Consider the following 13,304-nt stretch of genomic DNA (forward strand, 5'->3'; position numbering starts at 1 on the left):
TTTTGACGCCGGCGCCCGTTTTTCGAAAAAAAAATTTGACGCCGGCGAATTTTTTCCCGCGAATTTTCGCGGGAGTTTCGCGAATTTATTCGCTGGCGGCGAATCGCGCAAATTCGCCACGAATTCGCGCCTGGCGAATAAATTCGCCCATCACTACTGATGGATAATGTAATGCAGAAAGTGGCAGCGCTCCCAGCGGTGCCTCAGTACTGGGTGGGCGATTTCAATAGTGGCATGATCCCGGTGTTAGATAAGTTCAATTCAACTGACACTAGACCAACTAAATTAAAGGCCTGGATGGATTCAATGGGTCTTCAGGATGTGTGGAGGTCCAGGCACCCCGGAACTCAAGTTTTTTCTTGTCATTCTACTTCACACCAGACTTTCTCGAGAATAGACATGGTCCTGACATCCCCAGATATGGCTACTAAAATTAGCCACATTCAATATGGAGCTAGGTCACTCTCTGACCATTCCCCCATAATCATTAATATACAACCCTATATATGTGCAGGAAAGAGGTGGCGGACAAGGTACAAGAGACAGCAGACAGCAGAGACATACTGGGCCGAAAACCAGGGCTCTGCCTTACCTTCTATACTATGGAATGCGTTTAAGGCAGTATCGAGAGGTACCCTAATTCAATACATAAATGGAGTGAGAAATAGAGCTAAATGGGAGGTTCAACAGGCGACCTCAGACCTGGAGGAAGCGGAAATAGCATATATAGCGGCCCCCTTCTCTGAATTACATTACAATTTAATGCAGGCTCACACTAAACTGAAATGTAAACTGACAGCTGTTACCCAGAAAAAGCTACTATATGTCTCCCAGAGAGGGTTTGAGCAAGGTGATAAGTCCAGCAAAATGTTAACCTATCAATCCAGAGTTACTACCCCACAGACGATCATACATAGGGTGCTATCTGCTACAGGGAATCCAGTTACAGATCTGTGTGAAATAGCAGATGTATTCGCTGACTACTATGCCAATCTATATCGCTCATAGGTGACTTACACTGATGCCCAGCTAACTGAATTTTTACTAGATATTCCTCTGCCTAAATTGCACCCATCGCATGTAGCGATGCTTGACAGTCCCATTACAACAGATGAAATTCGTGAAGCAATTGCTTCTATGAGTCTGGCCAAGGCCCCTGGACTGGATGGGCTACCCATTGAGTGGTATTGAATCTTGGGGGAAAAATCACCGGGCACAATTTCAAAATCCTAAATCAGGCCAACCAAGAAAATAGACTTCAAGGAATAGGAAAGGGACTTCACCGGACAAACTGAGTCATCGCGTGGAAACCATCTTGATAAAATCGTACATACTTTATTGAGAAATATTGAGCTAAGCACATCCCCTGCCCGCTTGTGATTTTAGAAGGATTCTCAATAAAGTATGTACGATTTTATCAAGATGGTTTCCACGCGATGACTCAGTTTGTCCGGTGAAGTCCCTTTCCTATTCCTTGAAGTGTTTGCAAGCCGCGGCCAGAGCGGCCCCTTTTGGGATATACCGGCGTGCAGATCACCTGTTCACGGGCGCTCCCGACCCGCTACAGACTGCTCCTAACCCCCAAGAAAATAGACTCCCACCATCCTTCGCTAATGCACTCATTGTTGTGATCCATAAAGAGGGGAAAGATCCAGCACAATGTGGCTCATACCGTCCCATCTCCCTGATAAATGTTGGCAAAGGTAACATGGCAAAATTTTGGCAAAGGTACTAGCGGTCAGGTTGCAACAGGTTATTACACAGCTAATCCAGCCTAACCAAACAGGTTTTATGCCCAAAAGGTCCACAGATGTAAGATCTAAGAAGGCTTTACTACAATATGCAGGTCCCTCATGACAATTTGGGATCCAGGGTGGTGGTCTCCTTGGATTCACAAAAAAGCCTTTGATTCAGTTGAATGGCCATACTTATGGGTAGTAATGGAATCCTTTGGTTTTGGCAAGCAATTTATTAAGTGGATTAAGCTGCTATATAGCAATCTCAAAGCTCAAGTATTAGTGAATGACTTCATTACCCTATCCTTTCCTCTTGGCAGGGGGATGCTCCAGGACTGCCCCCATCACCTCTCCTTTTTGCCCTAGCGATAGAGCCATTGGCTACTCAATTTCTCACTACCCCCTTGTCACAGCCCCGCATGCGGCTTGGATAGTTGCTCCGAGAGCATCCAAAAAGCCATCCCTTATTATTTCCCCACGATTACCTCTCTGGAGAAACTCATACCTCCAACACTTTTTTTCCATCCGAGGCCATGTGGTTCTGGGCCCAGAAAAATGTTAAATACCTAGGGGATATAATAAACAATGGGAGGTTCATAGATATGATCACACTAAGAGACAAAAAATTTTTAGATAGAAAGGGGTATAATTAATTTATACCAATACCGCGCCACTGCACTATTGACAAAAAAGGGGGGGGCTGCTTCCTTGAATATCACCGTTCACACCAGGTTAAAACGACACAGGAAATCTGAAATAGAATGCAAAAGGAAGCGCACACATAGAGTAGTATTGTCTCAATTAAGATAAGCAATTAAGCCCCTAGAGCCACAGAGTGTTTAAAAATGGTGCCTGGAGAGCTATATTGCAGAAGATCCACCAGTGTGATATTCTTCAAGATTCCCCCTTTCGGGTATATACTCACAAGGTTTCTTGGATTTTTGATGCATATAGTAATGTTCGTTCTTCACCTTATAAGTTTTCTCCAGTCATCCACCAAGTAATATAATGAAGATATAAGCAAAATATAGTATAATATTGCTTTAATAAATATCAAAAATCACCATAAAACAAACGATTTTCTACTCACAAGGATCACCAGATCATAAAGCACGTAGTACCCAAAGCAAAATAAAAGTCCAGAATTCTCTGGGTCCAGGAAAGTTGCGTCTGTGATCGATGAATAAATCAAACTGCTCCAATATCCAACGCGTTTCGCAGTCTCTCTTGACCGCTTCCTCAGGGAAGGTGTGATGATCACACAAGTCCTAATAATGCTTATATCTTCATTATATTACTTGGTGGATGACTGGAGAAAACTTATAAGGTGAAGAACGAACATTACTATATGCATCAAAAATCCAAGAAATCTTGTGAGTATATACCCGAAAGGGGGAATCTTGAAGAATATCACACTGGTGGATCTTCTGCAATATAGCTCTCCAGGCACCATTTTTAAACACTCTGTGGCTCCAGGCACGTTTCAGGGGCTGCTGCCGCCTGAGGCAGCAGCCCCAATGCCGCCCCTCCTCCTGCTCCGCTCTTCTAACTACCAGCGTCGGAGCGGGTGGAAGAGGGGCCGCATCACTAGTGCAGCGAGCGCTATTGCGCTCGCTGCGCTAGAAGAGCCGAATTTCCGTTTTAAAAAACGGAAATTCGGCTCTTAAAGTTACCAGAGGCGGCTTTTTGCCGCCCCTGGTAACTGGCCACTCCGTGCCGCCTGAGGCAAGATTCTCACCTTGCCTCATGGCCGGAGCGGCCCTGTGTGGCTCTAGGGGCTTAATTGCTTATCTTAATTGAGACAATACTACTCTCTGGGGCAGATTCACTAAGCCTCGACTGTTTTTTTACTTCGAATTCGACCTTCGATTCGAACGGTCGAGCAATCCTCCGATCAGGTGAATAGTCAAATTCGATAATCGAAGTGGACAAGTACGATTATCGAAGGATGTATTATTTCGCCTATTCGACTATTCGACTCGACTCGAAGGATACCTTATTTATGAAATCTTCACCCGAAGTTTTATTTGTACCCCATCTTTGACCTACCGAAGTTGATTTTGGACTTCGACGTTCGAATATGATATGATTCGAATCGAACGGTCGAAGTAAACCATCTTCGACTATTCGATTTTCTTCGATTTTTTTTGCTGGTGCTCTCCACTGTTGTGGGTGTATAGTGACACCTAGGGATCACTTTATAAACTGTTAGAAACTGTTTTTTAGTTCTGGCTGCACTAGAGGTTTGGGGAATTACATTAAAATAAATACTGACACCAGAAACATGTTTGTTTTGGCATCTATCAGAATATAAGCTAAGATTTTCAAGTATCAATGGCTTAAAACATAATTTTTGATTTCTATTTTTTTACAACATCAATTCAAATATTAATTGGCCCTATCTATCCTTACGCTTCACTAAATGGTTAAATGTTTCCAAGCTGCATGGAATGCTGGGAAACACTGGCTTACTTATAAAAACCCCCCCACCAGATGCCATTTGACTAAGAAATTTTAAAAAATGGAATTTTTGGTAACCGCCATTTTGGAGGCAGAAGAGCAGGATGAGGAGCAGGAACACCTTGTCCCTGCTAGGATCAGGCAGCCTCGTCACTTCAGGAGACCTGTACTTTGTTTGGACGAGTTGTCTGATGATGAGGTTGTGAGGATGTTCCGCCTGAGTCGTGCCGGCATAGTGCAGGTTTATGGTCTCATCAGTGAGGCTATTGAACCTGTGACGGCACGGTCTCGGGCAGTGCCTGGGATGTGCAAGCTGCTTGCAGTTTTGCATTTCCTGGGCACTGGCAGTTTCCAGCAGGTTTCTTCACGCCTCATTGGCATGAGCCAGCCCACCTTTAGCAGGATGTTAGCACAAGTGCTCAGGGCACTACTGCAGCACTCGCGAAGGCTCATTTTCTTCCCCTCAACTCAGGCAGAGTGGATAAGATTAAAACAGGATTTTTTTCCTAATTGGCCAATTTCCAAATTGCCTAGGAGCCATTGATTGCACTCATGTTGCGCTCACACCACCTCGCCATCAGCAGGAGCGCTACCGAAATCGTAAGCGCTCCCATTCCATCAATGTGCAGGTGGTGTGTGATTCCAACATGCGCATCATGAGTGTGAGATCTGGCTTTCCTGGAAGTGTCCATGATGCCACTATCCTGCGTCAGTCAGCTCTCCATGGCCTATTTACCCAAGGAGAAATGCCGGACGGCTGGCTTGTGGGTAAGTTATATTTGCAATTTCATACAAAGACACTTCAAATATTATTTTAAAGGTGATATGTATGTATTTTCCAGAAATGTTGCCCTATTTTCAGTCTGGCTACAATAGATGCACTATGCATCTTGGGACCTGTAGTTTAGTTCAATCAGCTCACTTTGTTAGGGCTCTTAATTCTTGCCACCTGATTCAGTTTACAGGTGAGATGTGTTAAGTGGATGATTTCTTAATGGATCTGCACACACACAATTTTTAACATTTGGGGGGAGGGGAATTCCCTCTTTTATTGTGCCAGCAATGTTGTTTGGCTAACAAAAGGGGTAAAGTAAGTACCCCAACAGCAAAGAATTTGTGTGTAGATCTGTTTGTAAAGATTGTACTACTACACAATGGACATAACTACACCATTGGAATAGTCAACACAACAGACAACTGGAATCAATTACTATAATATATTTTGGTTTACATTTTTAGGAGACGCAGGATATGGACTTCTGCCTTGGTTGATGACCCCTGTGAGGTTTGCCCAAACACCTGCCCAACGTAGGTACAATCGTGCCCATCGGAAGACACGTAATATCATTGAGCGCCTCTTTGGGGTGCTCAAATCTCGCTTCCGATGCCTCTCAGTCACTGGGGGAGCTCTGCTTTATTCCCCCCAGAAGGTTTCACAAATCATCACTGTCTGTGCCATGCTGCATAATGTGGCAAGGGAGCATGGATTACCTGCAGACATTGATGATGACCTGGAACCTGGGATTGAGGGGTATGTTGCCAGACAGAGGGACAACCAACCAGAGGGAAGAAGAGTGCGTGAAAGGCTCATCCGTGCCCACTTTTAGTTGTAAGTTGAACAAACCACACAAAAATAGTTAATTTGTACTAGTTAAGACTTCTCAAGGGCCAAATAGTGGTACATATTTTTTTGGGCCCTATTCCGAAGTGCTTTTTTTGTGATTGTTTGCAATCTTGTCAGTTACCTTTCAAACCATGTTTTTCCAATGTAAATCTGGTCATTTGGTTAACCTTTAGCCCTCTTTCACACGAGCATTTGAAGCTGCGCTCCCCTGCGTTCTGTTTTTGTGTTTAGCCCCGGCGGAGCACAGGAGTAGACGCATTCAGTTGTTTGAAATGGGACTGTACTCCACAAACACAAGAAAAATTTAGCATGTTGCGTCTCAATCTGTACAGCCCCATTGAAAACAACTGCATGCGTCTACTCCTGCGCTCCCCTGTAATGAGGTTTAGTAATGTCATGATCTAGATCAACTCAAATGTCTGAAATCCATTAATTCCTAGGTCAGTTGTTTGGCCTTAATATGTTTGCCTTGTCATGAGTGTTATATGTCAGGTCTTTATAACCAATCTCGATTATTAGGCCTTATATGATTGTTGTGAAATGAAATTGTTTGGAATGGATATCTGGAAAGTAAACAATTTTTTATACTTTTCTTCCAAATGAACAGCCTGCTGATGGTGATGTGCTGACGTGCCCCTAACAGTGAATGCTTTCCTGTAACATCTTATGCTGTAAGCAGAAAAATGATGAGATGATAAACAAATTTCCATGTGTATACACATATTCAAGAGAAAGCATTATCTGTACTTGTCATTTCAGCTTTCTGGCCTCCTACTGTGTTATGGTTGTGGTTCATGTGTGTGGTACTCTACTTTATTATCTTGGTACTTGCCCACAGAGGATACAGACATGGACACTGACTGATTGGCCACGCCTAAAACTCCGTTATTCGGGTATTTAGGAATTACTCAGGGAATGTAAAAATATATTGCTAACAACTTACCATATTATTGATGTGACTTTGCAGCCTCTCCATGTGCAAACTTTTCCTGACCCACTAAATTGGACTCAACACAACCGACAGATGTGATGAACTGAAAGCTGTTTGGCTCATTTGAACCTGGGTGGAGTCACCTTTCAATAACATATCAGTAAGTGGCAGTGTTTGTTTAGCAATGACAGGCTTTTGTGTGGCTACTTAAATTTGTTTGGATTTGTGTTAATGCATTTTTCTTGTTTGATCCACAGGTATGGCTTCTTCTGTTTTCTTGTTTGAAATGACATTACCCATGTTACTATTTTGGACTAGCACCTTGTCAAAAAAGAAAAACAAACACACCCAGTAATGTTTTAGTGGCTTTACTGACACAATCTTTGTCAAAATCCAAAACCGTTGAACAACAATAAAAAGACAATATATATCTGTAGAAAGTTTGTTTCTTTGTTTTTGGAACATACAATAGTTATTTGAAAACCTTAAAATATGTACCTTAGCTGGAAGGCACAGGAGGAATTTGTTCTCAACATATATTTCAAAATATAGCAGCCCCTATAGACCACTAAAGGGCAAAAGCTTTACAAAGGTTTTACAAAGCATTTGTTGCATAACATTGCTAATGCACCCCAGGATTCATCATGGCCAACTTTACATTAAACAGTATCCAAAAATTTGGCCCTGATAAGCTTGTGTCCAAAACAATAATATAACAATCAATATGATGTACAAATGACACTTGTCAATATATGACAATTTGGCCAGTTGAAAAGCATCAACAATATGAGATTAGTGCTGGCCAGGTAGAGTGTTGGACAACAACAATGCTTGATAGTGCAAAGTAACAACCATTTATGCCTATAAGGCATATCATACACCTAGGACTTGCTATTGCATGAGCACAGGTGGAGGAGGAGGTAGTAGGCGTTGGCACCTATTAGGAGTGCTGGGTAGCCAAAGTAGGCCAGAGGTAGGCCACATAACTTCTTGTGCAAAGTAACAACCATTTGTGTCTATAAGGCATATCATACACCTAGGACTTGCTATTGAATGAGCACAGGTGGAGGAGGAGGAGGAGGAGGTAGTAGGCGTTGGCACCTATTAGGAGTGCTGGGTAGCCAAAGTAGGCCAGAGGTAGGCCACATAACTTCTTGTGCAAAGTAACAACCATTTGTGCCTATAAGGCATATCATACACCTAGGACTTGCTATTGAATGAGCACAGGTGGAGGAGGAGGAGGAGGAGGTAGTAGGCGTTGGCACCTATTAGGAGTGCTGGGTAGCCGAAGTAGGCCACATAACTTCTTGTGCAAAGTAACAACCATTTGTGCCTATAAGGCATATCCTACACCTAGGACTTGCTATTGAATGAGCACAGGTGGAGGAGGAGGAGGAGGTAGTAGGCGTTGGCACCTATTAGGAGTGCTGGGTAGCCAAAGTAGGCCAGAGGTAGGCCACATAACTTCTTGTGCAATGTAACAACCATTTGTGCCTATAAGGCATATCATACACCTAGGACTTGCTATTGAATGAGCACAGGTGGAGGAGGAGGAGGTAGTAGGCGTTGGCACCTATTAGGAGTGCTGGGTAGCCAAAGTAGGCCAGAGGTAGGCCACATAACTTCTTGTGCAAAGTAACAACCATTTGTGCCTATAAGGCATATCATACACCTAGGACTTGCTATTGAATGAGCACAGGTGGAGGAGGAGGAGGAGGTAGTAGGCGTTGGCACCTATTAGGAGTGCTGGGTAGCCAAAGTAGGCCAGAGGTAGGCCACATAACTTCTTGTGCAAAGTAACAACCATTTGTGCCTATAAGGCATATCATACACCTAGGACTTGCTATTGAATGAGCACAGGTGGAGGAGGAGGAGGTAGTAGGCGTTGGCACCTATTAGGAGTGCTGGGTAGCCAAAGTAGGCCAGAGGTAGGCCACATAACTTCTTGTGCAAAGTAACAACCATTTGTGCCTATAAGGCATATCATACACCTAGGACTTGCTATTGAATGAGCACAGGTGGAGGAGGAGGAGGTAGTAGGCGTTGGCACCTATTAGGAGTGCTGGGTAGCCAAAGTAGGCCAGAGGTAGGCCACATAACTTCTTGTGCAAAGTAACAACCATTTGTGCCTATAAGGCATATCATACACCTAGGACTTGCTATTGAATGAGCACAGGTGGAGGAGGAGGAGGAGGAGGTAGTAGGCGTTGGCACCTATTAGGAGTGCTGGGTAGCCAAAGTAGGCCAGAGGTAGGCCACATAACTTCTTGTGCAAAGTAACAACCATTTGTGCCTATAAGGCATATCATACACCTAGGACTTGCTATTGAATGAGCACAGGTGGAGGAGGAGGAGGAGGAGGTAGTAGGCGTTGGCACCTATTAGGAGTGCTGGGTAGCCAAAGTAGGCCAGTGGTAGCATATGTTAACATATGTTATGTTTGAAGTAATTAGTGAAAAATACACAAGCAAAAGAGTAGTATTTCAATTCTTTGAGCCTTACATGTAACATTTTTGTCCCAAGTGAATGTTTTGGGAAACACTGCAGCATTACTATAGAAATATGTTAGAGCAAATGCACTTTGATGTTTGTAAGTGCTTTTCCAGATGTTATTGGAAAAGGGTGCCAATGGATGGTAGATATGGCACACCTTGGTGCTGATAACACCCAAAATACACAAATATGTTAGAGCAAATGCACTTTGATGTTTGTAAGTGCTTTTCCAGATGTTATTGGAAAGGGTGCCAATAGATCTTAAAATGGCACCCCTCAGTGAAGAGAATGCAGCATGGTCTAAACAATGGGATGTGTTGTTTGGATGTCAGTCCCATTGCTGGGTAACGGACAAAGTCACACCTGAAGCGTGAATTGGGCGAAGTTCTTTGCCAGGATAAAATGGGCAAAGAGGCCAGTGTCAGTTTGAGAAGTGACACAGACTGGAGCTAGGGACGTTTGCGCTTATCCCCTCGGACAGGACCTTGTCCCCTTCCACGCCCCCTTCCTCTGCGCTGCTGAGGAGATGCAGGGGGAGTAGGGGGAGCAGCAGCAGGACCAGGGACTGGACCCTCAGCAGAACCCCGTGGTTGGTGAGGCAGTTCTCGAATAGCCGCCACCAGGTCCTGGATGCTTCTTTGGAGGGTTTGCTCCATGCTCTGCATACCATCACGGAAGGCGGCATGCATGTGAGCAAACCATCTTCGCATCCAGAGACTGTGGCGGCGTTGCTGTTGTATGAGAATTCCCATAAGCCCCACATAGTGCCCACGTCTCTCATCCAGTCGCTGTGGTTGCTCCTGTGGTGGTCCTCCAATTGGTGCAGCAGCAACAGGAGCTGCAGCACCTGCTTCAGCAGCATCACCTACAACAAAAAACAAATATAAACATCGATAAATTTATTGGACATGTGCATAACCCATAACAAAAAAACAAAGGTGGGAAAGGAAGCTCACAAAGATAATCTTAGAAGATAAATTGGTGTTGGGTGTTTCCATGTTTGGGTGTGGGGGGGGGGCTAAATCATTCCAATACTGGATTTGAAATGGAACATTAATGTGTATCTAGTCAAAATATATGTGTTTTTTGTTTGCCTTGTTTGTCATCAGCTGCAAGTTAAGGAGATAGTATGAGACACACAATGAGAGTGGTGATTGAACCTGGGAGAGGGGAGTGAAACTTGACAGAGGGGTGGTATAGGAGGTGGGAGCAAGAACAGAGAGGGAACCTGCAAGTGGAAAGGGAGACCGGAGAGACAGCATGGAGTGAGAAAACTACTATGAGGCATGAGGAGCCAGAGTAAATCTTGAGACGGTGGATGGCTTGGAGTGAGGGGGAGCAAGATGGACCATGTAAAAGGAAAAAGAAAAGTGTCGAGTCAACAGGTGAGAATGTACGCTGAGCAGAGCCAATAGTCAAGGGCAGTCACAAAGACATCAGTAGGATTTTAAAGTGGGGCTGAGAGAGAGTGAAATAGTAGTAGCGCTGTATGGTGATTTCAGGCTGACAGTCAGAATGGGGGGGCACAGGAAGAGGAAGGGAGAGATGCAGAGCCAGAGCAGCAGAAGAATCTGATATAATTGACACTTTGGTCGCATAAGGAAATGCCCAAAATGTATATTCTATCCAAAATCTGTCTTTAACAACCTACTGCTTTTCATTAACACTGAAGAGGCACATAAAGTAGGCTGCATGAGGGACTCAGTAAATGTGCTTTGCATCTTTGGGACACAGACACAGACAAATAAAGGAAGGGCTCTTACGTCTGGGGGGCACCACAGGTAGCACAGCTGGCGACTGGGCACGCCGGGGAGCTCGATGTTCTGTAATGTGAAATTGGAAATTAGTAATGTTGCAAACAATTTGAGGAAGCAACTACATTGGCCACAAACACAAACATGTCTGTACCTTGAGCTTGTGGGGCTCTAGGGCTCTCTGCAGCCTCACCCTCTTCCTGGGGCTGCTGAGGATCAAGGTCCTGGTCACTGTCCGTGGGTTGTGGCGCTGTCCGCGGTGGTGCTGCAATTGTTAAGAAATGTGCAAAATAAATTTGTCAGTCATAAGCTACTACAATTGTACTTGTTTATTAGGCTGATGGACAAACCTACAACATGTTTCTGAAATATTTAAGTTAGCCTTTAAAATAATAACTCAAATGTAATGGGCGAGGAAACGATATGTTAAAGTCCAAGTGGAGTCTATCAGGGCACTGCAAGGGAGATGCTAAGGTTGAAAAGTTAAATACATGACACAAAGGCCCTGTTTGCAATGATGTGAGAAGCACAGAATGTAATAAGTGACAATACAGGTGCTGTAGGCTCTACATATGTTGCTTCACACTTTTACACACTGAAGTTAAAGGGTTTGTTAACCTTAAAGTAATGTTTTCCTCTGGTACCCAATATTCTGTTTTTTTTTATATAAGCTCTACAGTAGACGATTTTGAAAATGTGGTTGCTAGGATGTAAATTACCATAGCAACCATACATTCCTAGAAATCAGAGACTGGAATAGAATGATATGACTGTCTAAAATGATAACATAACATACCGTATATACTCGTGTATAAGCCGACCCGTGTATAAGCCGAGGTACCTAATTTTACCTACAAAAATGGGAAAACTTATTGACTCTTGTATAAGCCTAGGGGGAGAAATGCATTTCACACTCCTGATCCCGACTGTGTGCCAGTGAACTAGAAGCCAGTGAACTAGAAGCCAGTGAACTGAGCACAGTGGGGGGGCTGAAGCTGAAGGAGGGCTGGAGAGACTAAGGTTGAACATAGTTGTGTGGCCAGACCAAAAGTGACAGGAAAGTTGCAGCAAGTTCTACTCTGCACACACTCACCTCCACAGTCTGTCCCAGCTCCAAATGAAATCCCACCACACACACAGCATGCAGCCAGGCAGAGAAACAATCCCAGGGAATTCGTGCTGTGCTGCTCAAGTCCTCCCTCTCTCTCTCTCTTGTGCTGCACGAGTCTGCTCGATCTCCCTCCCCCTCCCTTCCTGCTTTTCAAGTCTCCCGTTCTCTTCGTGCTGCTTTCTCCGTGTCACAGCCCGAGTAATCTGATCGGGCTGCAGGAATGTGACAAGGGAGGAGCGGAGCCGAGCACCAGTTGATTCAGACAGCAGAAAAGAAAAGCTGCGCATGTGCCAGGGTTCTACTGCGGGTCAGTGTAAAGCCGGGAGGCGCTTCCTGATGATGCACTGAAGCAGTCAGAGAGGAAGACTTTTGCCAGGATGGGGGTGAGTGAGAGCACGCAGGAGCTCCTAAGCGCAGCCTTTCCTTTTGCAGCCTGACCCGCGTATAAGCCGAGGTAGAGTTTTTCAGCACATTTTGGGTGCTGAAAAACTCGGCTTATACGCGAGTATATACGGTACTTCAAAAGTTAACTTCAAGCTCAACAACCCTTTTAATCCACTTTATAAACATTTCTGTTCTAGTAGGGAAATGGTTAATAAACGTTTGCCTTTTTGGCAATGTTACAGCTGCACGTAACTAACTACTACAAAAACAAACAACAATCCTGGAAACATAAAATCCTCTAATGGCAAACAGGAGCAATATTTAAGGAAAGAAGCTAAATGATAAAGGGGAAATGAGTTATTTAGGCAAATGATAAGAATGTGGATAAAAGCAGTAAGAATGTTGTGTATTAAAATGTACTTACTTCTCCAGTCTGTGTCATGTGAGCCTTCCAAACCTTCACAGACCTCTCTGCCCATAATGTCCAGAAGCCGGCGTTCATAAGGCTGGAGCCTCAAAGATGGTAATCTGCCCCCGCCGGTCTTCTGGGCCTTTGCTCTCCTGGCAGCAAACTTCGCCCGCATCCAACGCTTCAGGTCACTGAAGCGCTTGTACACAGTGTTACGATCTCTGTGTGCAGCGCCTACAGCGTTGACTATGTCCGTTACTAGCTGCCAGATTTTTTTGCGTCTGGCAGCATTGATGCAATGGGATCGACATCCAAATAACACATCCCATTGCACGATGACTTCATCAACCAGTGCTGCATTCTCTTCACTGGTAAATCTTCGGCCCATTCGCCCACTGGGGC

The 13,304-nt window shown here is 44.3% G+C and overlaps 2 long non-coding RNA genes across 2 annotated transcripts; one reads left to right on the top strand and one right to left on the bottom strand.

Moving 5' to 3' along the window:
* The first annotated feature begins 6,132 nt into the window (after positions 1 to 6,132).
* On the top strand, positions 6,133 to 7,183 carry LOC121398413. Its single transcript, XR_005964297.1, has 2 exons — positions 6,133 to 6,911; positions 7,009 to 7,183. It is a non-coding gene; the product is annotated as an uncharacterized LOC121398413 (long non-coding RNA).
* A 2,292-nt stretch (positions 7,184 to 9,475) lies between these two features.
* Positions 9,476 to 11,785, bottom strand: LOC121399328. Its single transcript, XR_005964921.1, has 3 exons — positions 11,153 to 11,785; positions 11,008 to 11,067; positions 9,476 to 10,109 (listed from the first exon to the last, which is right to left on the bottom strand). It is a non-coding gene; the product is annotated as an uncharacterized LOC121399328 (long non-coding RNA).
* Positions 11,786 to 13,304: the final 1,519 nt, after the last annotated feature.

This window comes from Xenopus laevis, chromosome 1S, assembly GCF_017654675.1.
Source record: "Xenopus laevis strain J_2021 chromosome 1S, Xenopus_laevis_v10.1, whole genome shotgun sequence".
Lineage (NCBI taxonomy): Eukaryota > Metazoa > Chordata > Amphibia > Anura > Pipidae > Xenopus > Xenopus laevis.